Here is a 23,929-nt window from a genome sequence, read left to right on the forward strand (position 1 = left end):
CCAGTTCTGGCACTGGCGTACTGTCAACACACCTTCTCCATACACATCAGTCAATTTCTTTCTGGCTTGAACAGCATTTTTACCCTTTCTGTAGTAAAACAGTAAGATATGTCGAAAATGCTGCTTATCGCTCTCCATATTTAAAAGGGCACCAACCAAAAACTACTGCGTAGAATTAATTGGAATTTTTCAAACACAAGCCTTGCTATATGAGCTCTCAAAGCATATAAAAATTATACGGCTTAAAAGTGAAGTTGGGTGCAAAAGAATACAATTAAATCCTCTGTCGGGAAAAAACGAAATGACTTTCCGAACAACCCAATAGTTTTGGACTTTTTTTGACGTGTGGGATGGAGCATATTCGGGCCTTTTTTCACGTAGAGCACGGTGCAATTTGATCAGTTGTTGGTGGTAACGGTGCTGGGCATCAACAGTTTCACCAGGTTTCAACAGTTCATAGTAGATGATACCCCGCTGATCCCACCAATGATGAATGATGTTGATGGTTGGCCGGGATCACCCACGATTTTCTTCGTTTCGGATGCTCAAAATATATCCACTTTTCATCGCCAGTCACAATCCAATGAAAAAACATCTTTCTTTTGTATCTGGCAAGTAAGATTTTGCATGTGTTTTGGCGTCACTCCATCTGCCTATCGTTCAATTCATGGGGTACCCATTTACAGATCCTTTGAACCTTACCCATAGCATGTAGACGCATGGAAATGGCTTGTTGGGAAACACCTCATTGCTCGGCAAGCATTTTCTGCGATTGGGTGTCGTCCTCGTCCAAAAGAGCCTTCAATTCGTGGTTCTCAAATTTCCTGGTCCGATTTTCACGCTCCTTGTCGCTCAAATCGAAATTGCCATTTTTGAATTGACAAAACCAATCCCGGCACGTTATTTCCGATAAAGCATTGTCATCGTAGGCTTTCACAAGCATTCGATGCGATTCAGCGGCTGATTTCTTCAAATTGAAGTAGAAAAGTAAAGCTTCCCGCAAATGCTTTTTTTCTGGGACAAAAGTAGACATGATTACTGAAGAGAAAGAGTATATTTTTGTATGAAATTGATGATGATGTGAACTGGCTATTGTTGACAGATGTCGTACTCACAGAAAAAACAATATGGCGTGTAGATATCAGCTTGATATGCTTATTGACGCCATATATGAGCAAATAGCTTGTACACCTGGTATACATGTATATATATACATGTATTTATAAATACACCACTGAATTTATACCTATCTCCACTGTTAATGTTATTGAAGCACTATTTGTATTTCAATGTTATTTCTATTTAAAATTTTGGTGAGACCTGCTTTAGTTATTTAAAGTCGATAACAAGATATTTAGAAAATGTCGTATTGTCTCTTCTTGTAGCAGCCTTGACTCTATTCTATTGAGATTTTCGAAATCCGAAATCTCTATGTATATTCTTCCTTTTTATACAAACCTTCCACAACCAACACCTAGTAAATTTCTTATAGGAAGATATGACATGATAACAAAGAATGTTCTATCTGTCCTACTGTTAGATTTCCGTTTGTTTTTTCTGGGCCTCATTTTTCTTTGTTTTTTCGAGTTTTTGATGATCCAACATATCTCACGTTCGCATTTCCCAAGACGTTTTGCGCACCTGGTTACACAATCTGCGACAATTCCCTTTTATAACCTTATCGCGTTGCCAGTGAAAACGTTCGTTCTTCTGTTTATTTATTCATCGTGTAAGCAATGACTCCCATAAAAGTTTTGAATGCTAACATTAAAAGGCATGCATTCCTTATTCTAATACACACTTCATCGGATCAATTTACGATCTACTTATAAAAAGCTTACAACACTACCTACATTGTATTCAGTGGATTTCCGATAAAAGAAATTTTTATTGCTGCGAGATTCGGTTGTGCACCAACTGAGACAAATAGATAAAATAAAAACAAACGAAAGGACAACACAAACAGCGAATCAAATGCGTGTCGCTATCGGAGACTTTTCTTTTCAATCTTCGTAGATACATTCATGTTATACAGTAGAACCTCTATAACTCGAACATCAAGGGAGACGTCAAAGAATTTGAGTTATAGAGTTTTCGACTCATGGAGGATTTTGACAGGCGGATTTTGATTCGACTTGTAGAGGTTAAGATTTATTCTTACTAATTTTGAGTTGGAAAGGTGAAATAAATAAAAATTCAAGTTACAGAGGTAACAAACATATTTTTAGTTATTAATCATAAATCAACATTATTTTAAAACATCCTTAAAATAAAAAAAAATTATGTAGATAATTAGTAGGTATGTATTTAAAAAAGTCAGTAATTTTTGTTTGCTTTAGATAATTGTAGGCAAATCCTTGAAGTCGATCACTTAGTTTTCTTCGAACTATAGACGTAGTAAGTTTCAAATCGGGTTGTAAAGGTTGTAAAATAAAACATTGCTATGTTCGAGATACAGAAGTCCAATTTAATTTTTCGAGTTATAGAGGGAAAATATGCACCAAAATAGCTTACAGGAACTCATTGAGTATTTCGACTAATAGAACGTTGAGATTTCGAGTAATACAGGTTTTGGAGATTAAAGGGAAGGGAACAAAACATTTTTTCGAGGTTTGGAGGTTTTCAAATTATTGAGGTTCTACTTAAAGAGATTCTACGTATTTTAAAGACGCTTATGGACGCTGCCTACAATAATTAAGAACCCAAACAGATAATCAAAATGCAGTACAATTTTCTACTTTCTGCGTTTATTTCATAAAATATTTGTCATAACAGCAGTATTCTTAAAAATATTTGTACTGACTGTGATTTTAATCATTGAATTTTAGTGTTCCAAGCAAAAATGTTGAATCCATTAATCGATTCCTCAAATTTAATTAATATTAACCAATATACCAAACTAATTTGTTTTCTGTGATTTATCTACCGGTTTATTTGCCTTTAATCAAAGTAATATTCCATAAACGTCGTCTTCTTATTTCTACACTTTGTTGTACGAATAAGAGAAGTAATTTGTTACATTCTTTCGAAATAGCAAACTGCAAGATTGCAAAAAATCGTTAATTAAAACAAGCAATTAGCTACTGCTCCGTCACTAATTAATACCAACTGGCTGCCTACTGCATTTGCAACACAGTTGTTAATTGAGAATCGTGACAATTCTTTTAAACTGGTAAGAATTTACTATGAGAATTTCCGAATTCGCTTTATTATATGATTATGAAATAGTGGCGCTTCTACAACTAACTAGATTTTTCCCCCGACTTCGTCCGCATTCATGTCCTAAGTACGCGTCAGATATCATCGATAAAATAGTATTTTTGAAGTGAAACTTCTTTACACACGGTAGGATAAGTTTGTTTCATACGAGTTGCTATGTAACGAAATCATGCAACGCATTTCCTCCGCTGTCTGTCCCTATGTATCTTTAGATCTTTAAAACCACGTAACGGATTTTAATGTGGCTTTTTTAATAGATAGAGTAATTCAAGAGGAATGTTTATATGTATAATACATGCATAATATAGCAGAGGAACACTGAAAATTTTAGAGGTAAATAAACACATTTTTTGCGCCTACATTGCAAACGCTGACTGAACTCTACGAGATAGATCAAAATAATAGACCATAGTATTGTACACCTTAAAAAGGTCTACAAAAAAGTCCACAATAGTATATGTCTATCTCTTAGGGATGACCCACAATAATCATTTTTTATCCTTTACTTTTTACGAGAAATAATGGCTTATTTACGAAGCGATTTTAAGCAATACAGCATTAATCCTTATCCAATTAAGTATTTTTAAATACATTGTCGTTTAATATAGATCAATATGGCCCTTTACAGCATATAATTTAAATGAATATTTTCGAATATATTACAGACTTAAAATGCAGGGGCATAGCGGTTGCGGCGGTACCGGCCGGTTTGTATTGTCTAATGACAAAAAAGCTGTGATTGCTGTACATAAAGACATTCTATAGTATATTTACTATCAGCATTGCACCCGTGCGAAGCATAGTGTACAAATAATACCATTAAACCAATTCCTTAACCCCTATCCCGGTATGTTTGTGTGTTTGAAGAAGTTTCACTTCAGTAGCGCGTTGTATAATTACACGTTGTTTTTTTTTCTGAATAAACGGTACTCTGTACCCCTGACAATGTATTTACAAAATTTCGTGATGGTCGATACAATAATTACGGCGTAAAATCGATTACATAAAACAATTTTTTGTCTATCCCTAGGGAACAATATTTTTTTAGAATAAAAGGTACCCTATGTCCTTTCCCGAACCCCTGACAATGTATGTACAAAATTTCATAATGATCGAGCGAGTAGTTAATGTGTGTAATCGAACCAATTGGATTAATTTCTCTGTCCTTCGGGAACAGTATTTTATTTCTAGATAAAAAGTACCCTATGTCCTTCTCTATACTCCTAACAATGCATCTAGTTAAGGCGTGAAATCGATCACATAAAACTAATTGTTTCCATCTCTTGGGAACAATTTTTTTTTTGTAAAATATACCCTAAGATACAAAATTTTATAATGAGCGGTATAATAATTATTGCGTGAAATTGATCACATAAAACTATGTTTTGTATATCTCTCGGGAACAATATTATTTTTGTCCTCACATCACACAATGTATTCCTGTCAGGACCCTACAAGGTAGCCTGATTCGAACCGGAGTATTTGAGGCGTTACATCCTTGACCTTGTCTTGATTAAATTTCCCTTATTGAACCCTTAAGAAACAGGTAAGATGGCCGATCCGATTCGGATCTAAGCCCTTCTCATTTTCTACTCCACACCTTTTTCCACAATTATTATCAACTGAAAACAGTCTTTTTTTAATCGATAACATAGATTGGTAAAAAGATCTACCGATAAACCTACAGAACATTATTACATTTATATGGTGGTGACAAGGTACTTGGTTGAACATATTGGATTATTTTCTGAGGTCAGCTAAAGTTGATACAACCAATTTAATTAATTTAGTGATTTAAGTAAGCGAATAGAAACTTCTGTGGTTAAATATAACATGACAATTAATGATGAGCACACCCACACAACATTGATTTTAGCTAATTAACTTTATCGCTCCATTAAATCAGGGTCGTGGGTGAGGTATCGTGCAAGTGATATTCTAAAAATATCGTAAAACTGGTACTGTTTCGTGGAAATGCTACTTGTAACTTTGACAAGAGCTCACTTTCTCTAATAAACTTTTCAATATTTTTTAACCGTATATTAACCAAAAAAACTATATACAAACTTAAGGAACACTTAACAATTAACACAGAAAAAGAAGAAGAATTAATTTAACAACATAACTTAGCTAGGATAGATGAAATTTGAGGAGACTTCACGAGAGTTTTTCGAACACTTGTTTTTGTACCAAGCAAGTCAATTTATAGAGTTCAACCAAAATGGGGTAGGGGTGGTATCGCCGCCCTCACCTCTTTTACCGAAGACACTTTGATGATAATAATAATAATAAGGTTCTAGGACCTTGCGCGAACAGGTACAAAACTTTTGTTTTTCGTTGAACCACTTAATTGGGGAATTAATAAATAATTGATTGGTCACGTCGCCGGAAAAGAATTAAGCGAGACTTTATAACAATAATTGCCAGTCAGCCATTCGTCTAAGTTGCGTTACTTTTAGGAAAAAGAAAATACCATCTGATTGGTCAGAACGAATTTTATTTTTAGTTATTACTTTGCAGATGGTATCCAATGCTCACGTGTGGGTCAGAAATATGGATATTATCTAAAAATTTGAAGAGTAAGTAAATCTAAGAAATAAAATAAGTTTAACAGAATTGAAGGTGTTATCAGTCTACTTAAAATGAAATATTATATCTAACTATTCGCCAGATGTGTCTGGGTTTGATTGGGATGATGAATTTCCATGACTTTTTATTCAATACTTCCCCCTGACAAACATGAAAACTTTGTAAATAAGAATATTACTACTAGTGCTACAGATTGCATTCACTGTGTCGTTTGTAGTATTTTGTGAAACGCACTGTTAAGACAGCAGGTAAAAGTTGGTCTGTGTTCTGTCGGAGCTGTCTGCGACGCGCTGATGAGATCCAAAAAGATCGAAATCGCGATCCGCGTCTGGCAGTTTCGACAGAATACAGACCACTTCGAATTATTTTAATATTACTACTGTTAATTTATTTAACTAATTGCAGAAAATATAACTTTTAGTTTAATTGTTAATGTTACATTTTCTGTACTCCATCAAGACAGCAACTCTCACAAAAACTACCGTAAATATAGGCCTTCGAACTATTGTCAATAGGCAATGATTAGAAGGGATATTTCGAACGAAATATACACCTTTTTTATTTAGATTATTCTCGAGGAGGGGAAATCTTCAGAAGACACCCCCTGAGGGTTACTATCCCAGGGAAGAGAATGGAATTATGGGGGAAGAGGGAGTGTTGGAGGGAGAACCGTCGGAATAGGTAGTCCACCTCTCGCGCTAAAAATTGAAGGAAATACACCGACAGTGAAGACGATCTATAAAACTCTAAATCTTTAAATTACTACAAACAACGTAATGAATGCCATCTGTTGAATGTTACATTTTGGGGGATTCATATATGTTCGACAAAGTCCTTAAGTAGGTGCAGCTACCCCTACGTAGCAGACACGAAATCAAACTGAAAAACTTGAGGTGAAGGACTCTGTCATCCCCAGATACAGCTTATTGGTAAGTTCGGCACTTGTTAGAATTAATATGAAAGTTGAAAACGAAACACTAGAAAAAGTCGCCGATTTATCGAGAAAGTCAAATAAGTCAAGGTGATTTCGGCGAATTTCATTGACACTGGGCTCGTAGATACTTCTAAATATTTCATAACGATAGGGTGGAGAAAAACATAAGACACCTAACTTTTCTCAACAAAGGAAACTTTTCCATTAATATAAATTGTTATTAAACAAGTTCAATAGTAGCAATAAGATCTTTATGAGGTAAATCCAGACGTAAAATGATACGGCTTTCGTAATCCTAGATGTATACGGTAAAACTGTAAAGGAGTTCAAAGTCCCGTACATTTCATGAATTATTTATTCTCATCCAGGGGTGGTAGTCGAGTGGTTCATTGACGCAATACTCCGCCATATGCATGAACTTAATATATAGGTACATGCGAGATTAAGGCTAAAATTAACTTCAACGCCTTTACATTCTGCTAATGATGCAAAAAATTGCTCTGAAAGAGGTCAACGTTAAACCGTTTCCATTTTAGCTCAATATGAAGGAATATTAAATAAGCAACATTCAAATTGATGCTTTACACAGAGTAATATACTGACTGTGAATAATACATTACAAAGAATAATAACTATAAAAGGTACTCAGCGTTTAAACAATTGAATCCTTAAAGGGGTTGAAATATATTTCTTGCAAAATCAATAAGCATGTATCTAATATATAAACAAATGCATGCTAAATAAAAGAAAAGCGTACAGAAATCTTACTAGAGTGCCGAGTTTAAATTAATAAATAATTAAGAATTAATTAAATTATTATGGAAGGTGTTTGATAAAGAGATTAGAACTTTATTACTATCAGCTCAACTAAAAGTTTCTTGAGAATTTTAGAAGAATAGTCGTGTGGAGTTTTCAATATATTAAAGTCAATGAACTTTTGAAGTAATTTTTACCACAGCAGATAACCTCAAATTAATTAAAACAATTGTTGCTGTTGTCACGCTCTCGCCGAGAATCGAACCCGGCTCCCTGCCTTTTTGCACCATTGCCCTACCACTAAGCTGAGAAAAATTGTTGCTGTCGCTCCTCGTAGCTTAGTGGTAGAGTACTAGTGCGTAAAACCAGGGGCCGGGTTCTATTCCCGGCGAGAGAGTGACAGCAGCTACAATTTTTCCTCATTTATTGAAGGTTGTCTGTCGTGAGTAAAGTTCATTTAAAAAATTTATTCAATAATGCATCGCGTATCGAGTTAGAAACAACTTACTTGCAAACCCGAAATGTTTCAAAACGTCTCATACGATTAAGTGCAACCCACACTGTCTGGTGCACAATATGCAAATGTGTGTGCCCACATGTACTTACAATATTAGTAGGTATATGTTATGTTGTGATACGTAGTACCGATATTAATCAATAAATTAATGCCATTTGCTGCAAATGTACATTAAGTAATTAACACACCCCCCCGTACAGTTTATGAAAATGAGAGCTTCATTGGAGAATTAAGAAATGTGTAAAGAACTGCAAAATATTGTCTATGAAATGGACAATTTGCTTTTAATACAAACGGATTAAGTTTTTAGTCAGTAATTTATCGAAAATATCAGACGTGAATCGTGATTTTTTGATCTCATTCGTACGCCAAAGATAGTCTAGATAAATCGCCGATCAATGCGAAGGAGCTTTTCAATACCGAGGATGCATAAGCCGTGCTGATGAGATCAAATAAGATTGAAATTGAGATCCGCGCCTAGTATTTTCGATAAATTTCTGACTAAAAGCTTAATTCGTTCTTATTAATTTAGTTCACCTACTATTCATGTATTTAAGCCACATCTGCCATAACTCGATTTACTTTTGAATTATTCTGACGCTATATGAATTGAAACGACGGCAAAACTGCAACTTCAGCGAAAATCGAAGCCAAATTGAAATGGTCACTTGGGAAGATAACTTAATTCATAAAAAACTAATTCTGACTAAAAGTAGGATTTCGCTGTTTCAGAATTATCAATGAAATCAACAAATAATTCTAACTGTGAATACTTTTTGTTTCGGTTTTTAGTCACTTTTCTTAAGTGTGCACAGTTCCATGTTTAGCTTTGGTTATTCAAAGAATCCTGTTAGCTAAGGGGAAAAATTTCACTTTGACTCGAAAACCAACTTTTAGGCGATATTTATGAATTTTTGCTTCGTATGTTTATTGACATAGAAACAAATGTTTAATACAATTTAATATTCTACTAGGTACTCACAAGTTGTTATATGGCGCTGCTTTACTTTCGCATATCCTGTAATTAAACAGATGAGCTGTCCACTTCGCATATGAGCAATTATCGTCTAACATGTAAATTATATTAGTTCTGTATGCCGTCAGTTTCAAACTTTGATACTTGGTACCGACAAGCCGGCTGTTTTGCTTTGAAATGAAATGGAATAGTTTAGCAGTTTAGTTGATCGTGAGATCTTTGTTCGTCAAAACATTGCATGCACTTCAAACAGCTCGTTCCGATGCAAACCATGGATTTAATTGCAACTATGAAAGGAAGATAGAGAAATGGGTCCCATGTGAATTGCGGAATCCAAAAACTTTATGTAAATTGTCTTTAAATTGAGGTAACTGTTTCCATTGTTTGTCAGACGTACGTGCAAATATGATTTAGAGCTTTCACGACGTCTTTACTGACAAATTTGATTTCAGAGTTTCAGCTATGTGAAACAAATACGGATTAGGAGTTATCAAGTAAATAAAAAAAATATGAACGAAAAACAGCAAATTATGGTGAACTAACTTGTATTGGCAACTTTGTCTACACGGAATTCGAATACATTGTTAAGTTTGCTTTTCTAATATTAATATTCTCAAAATTGCTTTTTTAACTACTTATTCTTAGTTTGATGGATTTTATTTAGTTGGACACTTTATACGAAGCCTAAAGTCCTCTATTTTGTTCTGTCCTCAAAATTTGCTAAAATCGGTGCAACTATTATGTGTCTGTTATGGGACTAATTTCGTAAATGCAACGGAAATGGGTAACATAAAGTTAGAGAGGGGACAGGGCTCAATTTAATCAATGCTGCCTACAGTTGGCGCTTGTCGAGAGAGGAAAAATACAATATCCGCCCATCCGTACAACATAAATTTGGTAACCTTGATATTGAAGAACACGGTACATTGCCATGCTGATAAACGGATTGTGGTATACAAGGAAAGAAAAAGTAGGGAAAAAGCGAATGAAAAGATAAGAGACGAAAAATTAGAAGAAGTGATTTTAGATCTCTAGGAGATCAGATTTAGTCATGACGGAAACAGTAGTAGGGACATAAAGCAGTTAAAAACATTCGAAATGTGGTGTTACCAGCGAATTAAGAGGATACCGTGGATAAAGAAGATTAGAAATGAAGAGGTATTACAAAGAATAGAACAATAAAGGACTCTATGGAAATCAATAAAAAATAGGCGAGATAAGTTGGTAGGACACCTTCTCTGACATGGCCTGGTCAGAGACACATTAGAAGCAGAAAGAGGAATTAAGAGGAGTAGAAGTAGACCTATATTAGATTACTTTTGGCAAATAGTTGAGGATGTGGAATGTTCTAGCTTTAGGGAAATGTTCAGGATAGGAAGGAGTGGAGGTGCGTATCCAACCAGTCTTAGGACTAACGACCTTATAATAAGAAATGTCTGCATTTAATATTACAATATCGTATACTTTCAAATTGTGAGATTAATTCCTTTTAATGCCGTGATAATCAGTCTTTTTAAAATTGGTACTTGCATAAAATATGAACAAATTAATTTTGCTTACATTTTTCTTTTATTTTTCATACTTTCCTGAAATTTCATGTTCTATCCATTAGAACTCCTTGATACCTATTCGAAGGCACCAATCAGTTATATTGTTTTTGGTTTATTTTAAACTTAGCAAATATTACTTCAATTCCAACACATTACTGTCATCTGCCTTGTGTTTACCGTCAAATTGTTCCTTTTTTATTCTTCTTAGCATATAATTATGGATTTAGTTCCTTGAAAACGTATTTCACTTTACAGATCAATAATCTATTTTGGAAATTCTGCTTTCTGAAATTTTAATGTCATCCACAACCAAAATAAACATTGCTAGAATTCTTTCTAGAATCTTTTGCTCAATCGAAGTCACTTTTTTAAATAATAAAAAAAAAAAAACGAAAAATTTTGTGATCGGATATTTGATTGGAGTAGATTTTCTCTTAATTTTTAAATTCTTATTCCTAAGAAACTAAGAACAACCAAATATCAGAAATATCTTGGAAAAAGTTGGGCGAATAACATTTACATTGACTGCCCTCGACCTTGACATTCATCATAATTTAAAAGGCTGGTATTTTTCGTGATCGTAATAAGAGGTGTGATTATGAAGTTTTGTCATTCATTGACTAACATTACCAATGACTCAAGAGTTTATTACGGTTACCTGAGTTTTGGATGCTTATAGCAAAGCAAAAACAACATCTAATTCCAACCATTTTACATACTCATTAGAGTGTATTCCCTTTGAAATAGTGTTACATATACGTGTTGAAATGGTCTAAAAGTGAAACTAACGTTGCGGCTTCTCTTTGTCGCGAATTTCAGCGAGAGAGTTCTCGACTAACGATAAAAAGCACCTCAGAGTGAATTACAATTCGCGCGACGCTATCTGACGCTCGTCGCTACCAGTTCACTGACATTTCAAGTTTCTGAATGTCGCTCTAAACAAAACCAAGAACCGAAAATTTTCGTTTCAAGCTTTTATTTTCACAGAAGGCTCGCCACGAGAGGACTTCTGGCCCGCATCTTCTAGAGAGCTTTGCAGTGACTAACACATGAAGTCTAGAGGGAAAACTCATGGAGTCTAAAAGGAGGTATATCTCTATACACTTTCAGATGCAAGATACGATAAACAAATTCAAAACATTAAAAGTGCGCCGCTTGGATTTAGGAGACCTATCATTAATTATTGAAGAATTCGAATTTGCATGTATCATGTAGTTATGTTAAAAGTAAACCTTACTCTGGTTAAAGAGAAATACATTTATGTGAAAAGCACAAAAAATTTATTATACTAACCATAAACTTGAGGCATCGTTCTCGTTTTCGATGACATTTGGTATTGGCCCTGACTGATGTGACCCCTAAAGCGGCCCTGTATTCCAATTCTTGTAAAACTTAAAAATTAGGCTTACTTAGGAATGGTATGGTTTGAACTGGCCGCGAAAGTCTTAACCAATTTGTCAATTTTATTGTTTGTCTTTCATATTTTTCTTTTTGAAATGTAGCTACCAAAAAATCTTAGCATCGGATACCAAATATCCAAGATCAGCCACTGAATAGAGAATTTGACAATGATAATGAAGGAAGCTCGCATTAAACATGTATAAAAATTTTAAACCTCATACATCGCAGCCTAGCTAATAAAAAATATCGAGATATTAAAGAAAACGATTCAAAGCATGTTCCAATATTTTCTTCAAATGCTGATTTACGCCGAAATAAAATGGATTTAAAGATTAAAAGTCCACATCAAATCACGATTCTCAGAATTGACATTTAAAGAAAAAACATTTTTGTAAAGATTTCTTTTCACACTTTATGAGATTTCAAGTCCATGTTTATTTTTTACCGTCAACACATATAATAGGTACCTGAGGTATTATATCGATTTTTCTGCTTGGTTTTCTCGTATACTTACAGTTTCCAGTACAAATATGAAATATACCCAATGTTTTGCAAACTAAAAATTACATCAGCATCATTACCGAATAATTGCATTGCTAAAAGTAACTACCTGGAGCAAGTGCTACAAAAAACCAGTAAACATTAGCATGTACCTTGTGGCTTGTGGGTGTTTCATTCCCACCAGCCACTTATGCCGATGGGCGGGCAGTCCCTCCGGACTACGTTGGAAGGTCAGCCTCTTTTCAGGAATCGTAGGAATGATCGGGTGATTGTTTGGGTGAGAAAGATGATACGAACGAAATAAAGACAGAAGAGAATGAAAGATTATCTGTGGAATGTTACCGTCCCAGCATTTGCCTAAGTAACCTAAGGAAACCACAGAAAAACTTGGACCAAGGCAGACGGACCCGGAATCGAACCGGCGTCCTCCCGAATGCTAAGCAACAGTCTAAACCTCTAGGTCATGCCGCTGGGTGAATCTTTAGAAATGTTGAGCATGTTGAAATATCAGTATATATCCGTAAGGACATAAATAGGATGCGGTAGTAGTTGTGACCAAACGCACGATGACGAAATCATTAGATTAAATTAGATTACGGTAAAGAGGAACCCTGATTTACATGTGAGAGGGAATTCCCTGATCAGCCTATATAACAGCTACATCCCACGAACTTAAGTTACATTGTAGCGAGAGGACTCCCTGACGTCTTTGGGTGAAATACTATACACTAAATGTTAAGATGAAGTTATACAGGGAATGTTTTCTCTAATTGAATCTGTAAAGTGCTATACACCAACGACTTAGATTAAATTATATCGTAGTATACAGGACTTTCTTCTGACCCTAATAAGGGTAACTTAGCGTGATGAATCATAAGACTTTTCGAATTTTTTAATTTTTTTATGTCATTCCAAATGAAATAAACGTGTTTCCGTACATTAAAGTGAAGTACAGTGGTTCTTTTTCTTTCCTTTAGTTACGGAAATAATGCTGTGTGAATGACATTTATAAAAACGGAAAACCTAAGTCTCTGCTAACGCAGAAAACGGTTTTAATTCCACTTAGCAATCTGTTACTTTATGTGACAGTATACGCGCTTATTTGGCATAGATGATGATTTATGCCGTTGTGGTCGAGATCTCCTTTTACTTTAAATTTATACGAATCATAAAAGATTTTTCTCTGGAAGTGTACTTTATCGCTAAGAACTAAAACAAGAAAAAAATATAAAGGCAGCTAAATAATGCAGCAAAATTATAGACGAGCTTAGCTTAGAAACCTAAAGGAGACTCTAACACTCGAGTTACTACTATTAGGTACTGGACATTAACAGTTTCTTTACATCAAATAGGCGTCTAACTATTTACAATTAACAGTAGGTATATTTTACGAAAATAAGCAAAATAAAATTCATTTCTGTCTTTGTTTAAATAAAAAGACAAAACTCGTAATTGTGTCAGTGGCTTGTGTATACTTGATTGTGGAATGTTTGTACACAATAGGACAATTCAACCCACCCCATTAAAATTACATTTGGAGGCCCCGACAATTAAATATACCACCGGTATTTTTAAAATTGTATATGTACATAGTTCCTTTACATCAACAATAGGTATTTGTTACCTGTTATATTTCTATTGTTAAATTTGTAGTTGGTAGGGAAAGCAGTTTTATTCACATTGGAGAAAAAATTAATGAAAGTGGTTATTCGAAAATAATTTAGGTACTTCATCCAACACTTTGCATTCCATAAATTTCTATTTACGATAAATCATTAAAACAATATAAAAGTATTCGAAGAGTCTCGCGTTGATAATGCCCATGTATGAAGTGGGCGAAACACGTGTCCGCTCAAATAAATTATTTGTGGTAATTAGGGGTGAATCTTCTTTTTAATTTTTTAATTAAATATAAAAGTATACCTACATTATCTACAGATATATTTAAAGTTACAAGATAATATAATAGAATAGTTAGCAGTTGTTCAAATAACGGAAAATACGTTACAATATTAATATAACATCATAACAAAAGTAGCTCGCAGTTTTTTATACAAAAAAGGGTTTCACTCGATTATAATAAAAGTTTGAGAAAATATTCCTTTGAATCATCCTGATCAAAACTAAACGACCACAAATCCGAATCTGGAGTATCTAACTTGTAATTTAAGACCTTAGGGCACTTTCACACAGTGCGATAACGACACAATTTACTGCACGCAATTTGTCGTATCGTATCGAAACGCCGCTTTCACACTATACGACTAAACATTGTTTCGACAACGTTCCAAGTTAAAATACGGGCCTACCTATCCTCGCAATGTTGTCCGGTTTAATTGTATGTATCCAATGGAGCGAAAAACAGTAATTCTATTAAATCGACTACTTTTGGTTATGTCTTCGAGAAAGACATGATAATGGCTGCAAGTCGCGGTTAGCACTACCAACATATCGTACACGTGCGACGGAAATGAGTATTGGCAACCATGTACATTTGGTTACATTGAATTTACATGTCGTAAAGTATTTTTATCGCACGATTTGTTAACACAAATCGGAATATTTTTGCAACATTTTTTACTGCAACGATTTTAATATCGGATCGCATCAGTGTGAAAGCATTCGCTTTAAATACATTTATTTTGGATATACGTATTTTTGTGTCGTTGCGATTTACCGCATGGAGTAATTCGTGTCGTTATCGCACTGTGTGAAAGTGACCTTAAGGTGGGATTCATTGCGACGCGACGACAGACGTTCTTGCTGCAATGATTTCGCTAACGTGACTAATCGGAAAAACACAACCTCGGATTTGTTCATATTCAATATTAAGTTGAATTTTAATGATTAGTCTGTAATAATCCTCCTGGTTTCTAGATTAGCCCAAGTCCTCATCTCCTATCAAAATCAATGCATCTAATGCTTTTGGATCCATAGTAACAAAGAACTTTTCACTTCTCAACTTTATAATCAATTACCAAAACACAGACGCTAGACGTTTTAAACAGGTGAATGTAGCGATTATTCATCACTGCCAAACGTGACGGTAAGTCTGCCTTTGAATAATTGAATTCGATCTTCATAAGTAAGAATCAACTGTTTTTTTATAAACGTTGTTGTTCAATTTTCATTTGTAATGTTATCTATCTAAATTATTTAACAACTAAATCTAAATCCTTCTGTAATTTCTATCTTTTTGAATTTTCATATCTATTTTACTTTACTATATAAAAAATTTGTTATTGTTTTCCAATCTCGCTTTTCTTATCATTTTAGTACCTTACTCCCAGTCGCGACAAAATATAAAAAAACATTATAATCAGATAATTAAAATAAATAATTAACAAAAACCCTGAAGTAACANAATAAAGTTGTTATTGTTTTCCAATCTCGCCTTTCTTATCATTTTAATATTCTACGCCCAGTACCGACAAAATAATAAAAACACATTATAATCAAATAATTAAAATAAATAATTAACAAAAACCCTGAAGTAACAATTTACCTCGTGACAGTATCGTATTGAAATTCTCTTCTCGCTGCCGTCTAAAAACATGAACGCGAGTTTCGGTCGTATCTCTTTACCGCCCCAGAAGACAATCTTTTTAATCGCCCGAGAGAAATACGGATATTGCATTTTCCACAAGCACTTGAAGCACCGCTTGCTCTATTTTTAACTGAAAATGAAGGTGATTTGGAAAATTTCCGCCTGTTTATTCCTTAGAGTGCACGACTGCAGAACAAGAAATCCGTGTTTCTTTATATATCTGATTACTTGTCCGGAAAATGTGAAAAACCTAAACCAGGTATTTGTCATGTGAATATTGTATAGACAGTTGGAGCGAAGCCTGCAGATGAGACGAACCGGATGATGCCGGTCGTTTATATCTGCTATAATACCGTGAAAACAAAAAGGAAATCTAAAAAATAAGGAAAATAAAAAATAAAAACATAATATGCATGTATCAGACGTAGCTCCGCGGGAGGCCATTCTAGCTTTACGGGTAACTATAGAGAAAACGACAGAACAAAGAAAGAGGGCGTACATAGGATTTGTAGATTTAAAAAAGGCTTTTGACAATGGGACAACTTGTTAAATATACTTAAATATGTAGGGATGAGTTACAGAGATAAAAGAGTGATACTTAGTTTGTATAAAGAACAACAGGCAGTTATAGGGCTATGGTTGCAACGTAAAGAAGTAAATATTAGGAAGGGAGTCAGACAGGGATGTACACTGTCACCGCTACTTTTTAATCTATACATCGAAGACGCTATCAACATCATTAAAGAAAGTACAACTGTAGGGATTGATATACAAGGGCAAAATATTAATATGCTTAGATTTGCAGATGATATAGCAGTATTAGCATCTAGCAAGGAGGAGTTAGAGATAGCTTGAAATAAAATGGATGCGATATTGACCAAACAGTATTGTATGAAAATGAATAAAAGTAACACAAAAATACTCGTATGCAATGGAAGGAAAAGTAGGAAAAGAGCGAATATAAAGATAGGAGACAAAAAACTAGAAGAAATCGCCGATTTTAGATATCTAGGAAGTCAGATAAGTCAGGACGGAAGGAGTAGTAGGGATATAAAGCAGAGGATAGCGCAGGGTCGAGTCGCCTTCAATAAAAAGAAGTCACTTCTATGCACGTGAACGGTTAATTTAGAAATTCAAAAAAGTTTGTTAAGGGTGTATGTTCGGAGCACGGAGCTATACAGGTGCGAAACATGGACAGTGGGCGCAGCGGAAAAGAAAAGATTAGAACCGTTCGAAATGTGGTGTTACAGGCGAATGATGAGGATACCGTGGATATAAAAAGTTAGAAATGAAGAGGAGAACAGATGACTCTATAGAAGTCAAAAAGAAATAGGCGAGATAGGTTGGTAGGACACCTTTTAAGACATGAAGGTTAAATTAGATTACTGTTCGCAAATAATTAAGGACGTGGGTTGTTCTAGTTTTAAGGAAATGCGAAGTTTAGCTCAGGATAGGAAAGAGTAGAAGTACCTGTCCAACCAGCCTTGGACTGACGACCTTATGATGATGATGAGACGTAGCTCCGCAACAAAAACGGTGAAATGTATACGTACCTATTGAACTATTATATAGCCTTAACAGATTATATTTCCAAATGGCCGAACAATTCGAAGAGACTTTACTTGCACGAAGATAAGATCCTCAGGGGTAATTTACGCTACTTTTTGGTTATGTATCTGTTTGTCCAGGATAATTTCCGAAATGGCTAAAACGATTTCGATGAGAGTTCTTTTTATACACGGACTTTATAAAGGATAAAAGATAGTCTGATATGTACTTATTATAAATTCATTTGAGCAATGAAACTTCAAAATCTCAGAAGAAGTCCTAAATAATACATACGGAACAAAATCGCCCAATTTTAGATATTGCATAAAATACTGACTTAGGACTTATTAAAACTTTCGGCCTATCCCAGGAAGATTAAGTATAAGAAATGACAGGGAACTCGCAGCCATGGAGTGAATGCAACCATAGGCCCCTCTGACCCGCTTCACCACCCTAACTCACTTAAGACTCTCTTAACGATACTGACTTTATTAATTCTCATTATTCAGAGGATCTCTATGACTAATGTCGTATAGCCGAGTGGTACGTCCTACGACTAACTTGCAATTTTAAATAAAATAATTTGGATGCATTTCCATTGTGGGTGCTAGTAATCTGAATAGGAATTACGTAAACATCAACACCCTCATAATCATTTATTAATGATCCCTCAGTGCATAAATAACAAGTCTTGTTTAAAAGAGCATTTAGTCAGCGTTCGGCTGTTGTATTGTAATAACCTAATTTGCTTTAAAACATTTCTAGCAGTAATCTGGAAAGATTTCCTTTTCAAATAAATGCAAATAGATAGCTTGTTAATTCCAGCTGAACGTTCGCATAGACTGGTAAATTACCTCAAAATACGGAAGCAAAGTTACGCCCCGCTCCCACACATAATTCTGGTAGATATAATGTGAAATACCACTGCTAATCTGATTACCGCAGGGCTTTAATGTTATTACTACCTACGGAATAAGGAACAACCTTTGTTTCGCATTAACGAGCACTAAACGATTTTCCGTAGCTCATAAAATTCAATGAATCATATCACTGACCATACACAATATGTAAAACATGACAGTGTATAATAGAGCGATCTAAAACTGTAAAAATAACGTATTCTGCTTGCCTGCATCAAGGACTAATAGGGAAAAGAAAAATGGGAAGATTAAATCCCAGATATTACTAAATGTATTGCTGACATTATTCCAGAATTTGCAGAAAACTCCCTGTCACAATTGTTTTTGAATTTAGAAAACTCAGTATCTACCACTAAAAAACCAATAACCAAACACTTACAATAACACACAACTGCACTTGAGGTTGGTACTAAAAAGACTTGAGAGACAGGTTTTAGTTGGTAGGCGCTCCTTTTGGAGTGAATCCAACACTACCCAGTCGCACGGACGGAGTGTCTTTTGAAGATTTTTCCTCTGTCAGGGTGGAGATTGCGTGTTGATTTATACGCTGACACAATTGAAGAAGTAACAATTCATAATCAAAATCATCAAGTTCAGCATTTTTTAATCGTAAATATAAAGGTCTTCCAACATATGCACGTACATTTTTGTAATTGTAAATAGTGTAAGTAAATAATACTATGTGCAGTTACCTGTGTTCTTCTTTTTAGAAATAGATTATTTGCATTTAAACTTCGATAATAAAGATTGTGTGCTCCCTCATAGGAGAAAGTAGTGGCGCGGCAGCCTAAACAAATAAAAACAACAGGCGACTGATGAGGATTAGAAGTGAAAAAGTATTAGATAAAGTAGAAGAACGGAGAGCACTGTGGATGTCAACAGGAAATAGACGAGATAAGTTGGTAGGACAACTTCTCAAGCATAAAGGGCTAGTTAGAGGCATATTAGAAACAGAAACAGGAGTTAAGAGGAGTAGAAGTGGATATTGATTGAATTATTGTTCAAAAATAGTTAATGATGTGAATGATCTAGAAATGCGAAGATTAGCTCGCAATAGAAATGAGTTGAAGCGGGTGTCCAATCAGTCTTAGGACCGACAACTCTATGATGCTGATGCATCTCATTTGTAATAACCCACGATACCTGCATGCTGCATATATACGCACACTGTCATCCGTAATATTGAGGAGGGAACTGGAATAATTAGCTCAAAGTTTCTGTTTAGGTTTTTAAAAAAAAGTATAAGAGTTCATAGGTTCCTTCATCAGTTACTGTTGTTGTCAAACAAATTATAGTTATATATTAACTTATTTAAAATGGTAACTTACTAACTAGAAACTTGTCTAAAACGGTAATTCACTGTGTCCAAATTTTATATGTTGCTACTGCTGCGATCCCTTTGTTCGCGTACTCGGCACCCAAAAAAAGGCATACATACTACGCTACCTTTTTTATAAAATAAAGTAAACTCGAAGTTAACCATATTAATCAGGCGTCCAATGTTCTTAGTGGGAAGTAGAAAAAATTAGAAAATTTTGACTACGCAACTCAAGGTTATGACCTGCGAGATTCTAAACTACCTCTACCAACATCGTTCGAAATCAGAATTTTTACAGTCATCCGCCTAATACTCGAATCTCTGTTCACGTCTTTCAATTTATTTAAGAGTTGTCACTCTCTACTTAAATTCTTCATTTCTAGAACCTAAAGTAAATATTCAAATGTATTGTATACGACGTAACATATATCTAAATATTATTTGAGACGCTTTTTTTTTTATTGTATCGTTCCAAAACACAGTGACAAAAGAAAAAGAAAATAAACCATTGAAAACATTTTATTCGATATGAAAACAAAGAGATTGCTGTCTCGCATTTTTGTGAAAACGTACAAACAGCGGGAATGTGTCACGTTGAAAATAGCAACCTACATTACAAAAATCAAATTGAAATCTAAATAGAACTAACCGTTCCAGTTTAACAAAGTTTGGTGCTGTTTGCTTCACATAAAAAAAAATATGAAAGGAAGTACATGTACGTTTTATTTTGTGCTGTCCAATGCAATCATATTTTTTCATGACACATGAACAAACAGCATCTTAGATCCGTTTCATTTTTGGACGTATGAAAAATAGGTGTATATGTTAACGGAAATGTATGTAATCCGTCATTGTATACAATTCCCAGGAAATGTATATAATTCCTAAAATCGCCCCGAAATGTGTGAAAAAATTATATTAGACAAATATCCTTGGAAATCTATACATTTTCTAAATAGCAATCGGAAATATGTTACATTCAAGACGTCAATAAGTACGCGGGGATAGCGGAGAAAGGGGAGGGTATTGCGTCATCCAATCAAGCGATTTGTTGTATTCACAGATAACTCTGATTCTCAGTTTACTAACGTTTTTTATTCATTTTATTAACAGAAAGTATTAGTTTTATAAATTTCCTAGTACAATATCGGAATTTCATACAACATACAGGTACATATCCTAGGATATGTGTTTGTGAAACAATATTTTATAGATCTCCTAAATAGCCTCAGAGTTGTGTACATTTCCTAGGAATTGTATACAATGCCTAGATTTCATACATTTCCGGTAACATATACTTAAACTCTCCTTAGTGTACATCTCTTTAATGCTACTTCTGTATACAATTCTACTTCTGTATATTTTTTAATATTTATGTACGTTATGTGCACGCACTAGATGTTATACTTACTTCTATTTATATATTTATTTAGCCCAATGATTCCCAACGGGTGGTTCGCGAACCCCTGGGGGTTCGCAGTGTTTGCAGAGGGGGTTGGCGAAAATAATACTGTAATGGCCGATTTTTTAAAACGCCATTAAAATCAAAAACAAAAAGAAAACAAAACAAAAACACAAAAATTAAAGAAGACTGTTCGCTGCCTGTTTGTTAAGAAATCTATAAAAAAATCGTCAAATATCCCACGGGAAAAACTGATTTAGCCGATATAAACATAATAATAAAATCTGCGTACAGATTATCCGCGTAGCTTCAGTCTACCACAGACGGGGCTTCTACTCCCCTACAACTATCGCTTAATTACTGCTTTTTGTCCCTGATACGAGGTAGAACTGTTATTCTCTGGTAAACACAATTAATGAAATTCCGTAAACAAAATAAATAATAATAAAAATAAAAATAAAAGAAATACCTACCTAATAATTGTAATAAAGATTAAAAATTCCTTAAAAGTTAATTTATAAGGAGTCTAAACAGGCCAACACACTGTGTCAAACAATATGACAAACTGTTGTGAATCTCTCAACTGCCCACCTTAACAAATAACTAGATAAACAAACCCAATTCAGGATTAACGTTTTTCTGGAGACTTTCGGTGTATAACAGAAACGAAATAAAGAACGTAGTATAAAACTTGTCCTTGTTTCCACTACATATTTATTTTCAAAACCAAAACAGAAAACCTACTTTCTAGATGTTTTCCAAATTTTTAAAAAACTTGGTTGAATATTGGTAAGAGAGCAGGGCATGAAATTTTAACTTTATTCTAAGTATGAAGGAATTTAACGGTAATATGTTCTGATATTAAAAGAGGGGTTACACTTTACAGAAGATGAAAATGCTATATTTTCCTTTTAATTGCGTATCTCGATCACGTGCTCAAAGTTTGCAGAAATGTATACTTTGGTACTAATTGAAACAAAATGGGTGGTCAACAGGGGTGAAACAGACAAAAATTAAGAGCAAATCAACTTCAAGGATATTCTCGACTATCAAATTTTTTATCTTTAAATCAGTTCGAACATTTAGAATCACTAATTTATCACAACTTTTCTTGAAATAATATAATACCAACACATGATATTTCATGCCCTCTCGCAACAATTTTCGCCTAATTCACCCCTGTCCGCTTACCCTTTTGTTTCGACTCGCATGTCCGCCCTTCGGAAATTCAATTATGTATGCCAATGACGTAATTAAAAAGAATATTAGGCACTTTCACCGTCTGTGTTTACTTCTTATTTATGTTCCGAACATATTACCATAAAATTTGTCCATAATAACGTCGAAATGTCGGTCCCAGCTTTTATGTTTGCCTACTGTATGGTATGGTCACAAAAATTAAAGAGAGCTATATCTAACTAATAACTCCAAGGGTGCTGTAACAGCGACAATAACAGTAACAGCAACGAATTATATTAGCACGTCGGCCAAAGTACTCTACAGGCTTAGAGTACCTATTACAGTGGATGGTGTTTTTAACGTTTTTTAACTTTGACCAAAGCGATACATCAAATTAATGTATAGGTATGTATACGTATATGAATGAAACATACATACCCTTATAAATCTTCCTGGGTGTAGGTATATCTGAAAAAAAACAAACAATACTTAATTTTTGTTTGCAATAATACATTGCTTATAGTTTAGAAACATTAAAGTCAATAGTAAAAATACAAATGATGATCATTGTAACAGTAAATAATGTGTTCTTGGTGATGAGTAAAATGGTCTTGATTTTGCGAAAATGGAAGACCAAGACCGAATACTCATGACTAAACGAAAAATTATTCGATTTAGGTTATTAAAATTATAATCGCGTTCTTACTCTTATCTTAATGATTGAAAAATGGGAATGATAATGTGAAATCAATAGTAGACAAGATATCCAATAAATTTTAATTTCAATCTGCGTAAACTGAGAACAGTATTTATTTAAATCATTGAATCATTTTGAACTTCAGTTATTCTATCAATAATTTCATCTTCGCTTTGAGTTTCACAGTCTATAAATGTAATTGTCATGCACTTGCACGAATGAGTGAGAATATAAATGCTACGATGGCTGGTATGCTGAGCGCCTTTCAGTTTTACCCCTATTCTGCGGCCAGCTGTAATACGACATGCGATAGATAGACGAAAAAATTTGAGGCGATGTAATAAAGCTTTCACTTTAAAAACAAAAAAAGAAACTACTACTGTTAGAAAAAAAGAATCTACAAGAATGTCCTCGGGTAAGTGCTCTTTGTTCCCATATCTGAATAACACGTGGTTGAAATATAGAGACAAAGTAATTTTTTACTTCTTTCAAGTACTTACTTAATAATATTTTATTCGTCAAAAGGTTAATTAATGCGTTAGAGAAAGGGTCAAATTATCCTTTTTCTATATATGACTTTGATAAAATTTTTAGTAGAAGTTCATTTAACTAATGAAGGATGGTGTTTGTAGGCAAGTACTCATGTGCACACAGTACCTACTTACTTTAGAAATTATACGTACTTCTTCTTTGCATTTAAGTATTTAGCAGATATAAATATATATTAGGGGTGAGTAGTATCCGGATGCTTCGGTATCTTCACAAAAGGTAACCCCCTAAGCAGTACCTACACACGAAATATCACGAAACCTTCGTTCCTCTCATGTGATAGTGTAGCGGTTTTTTTTAGGGCAAATTCTATTCTATATTCTTAT

General features: G+C 34.3%; 1 protein-coding gene across 1 annotated transcript in view; it reads right to left on the reverse strand.

Moving 5' to 3' along the window:
- Nucleotides 1–23,929, reverse strand: part of LOC108741127 — a 266,602-nt gene that overhangs the window by 156,465 nt on the left and 86,208 nt on the right. Inside the window, exon 2 of the mRNA XM_018475786.2 lies at nucleotides 22,796–22,825. The gene's annotated coding sequence lies outside the window, so the exon portion shown is untranslated. The remainder of the gene's footprint in view (nucleotides 1–22,795; nucleotides 22,826–23,929) is intronic.

This window comes from Agrilus planipennis, unplaced genomic scaffold (genome assembly GCF_000699045.2).
Source record: "Agrilus planipennis isolate EAB-ADULT unplaced genomic scaffold, Apla_2.0 scaffold31, whole genome shotgun sequence".
Classification (NCBI taxonomy): Eukaryota; Metazoa; Arthropoda; class Insecta; order Coleoptera; family Buprestidae; genus Agrilus; species Agrilus planipennis.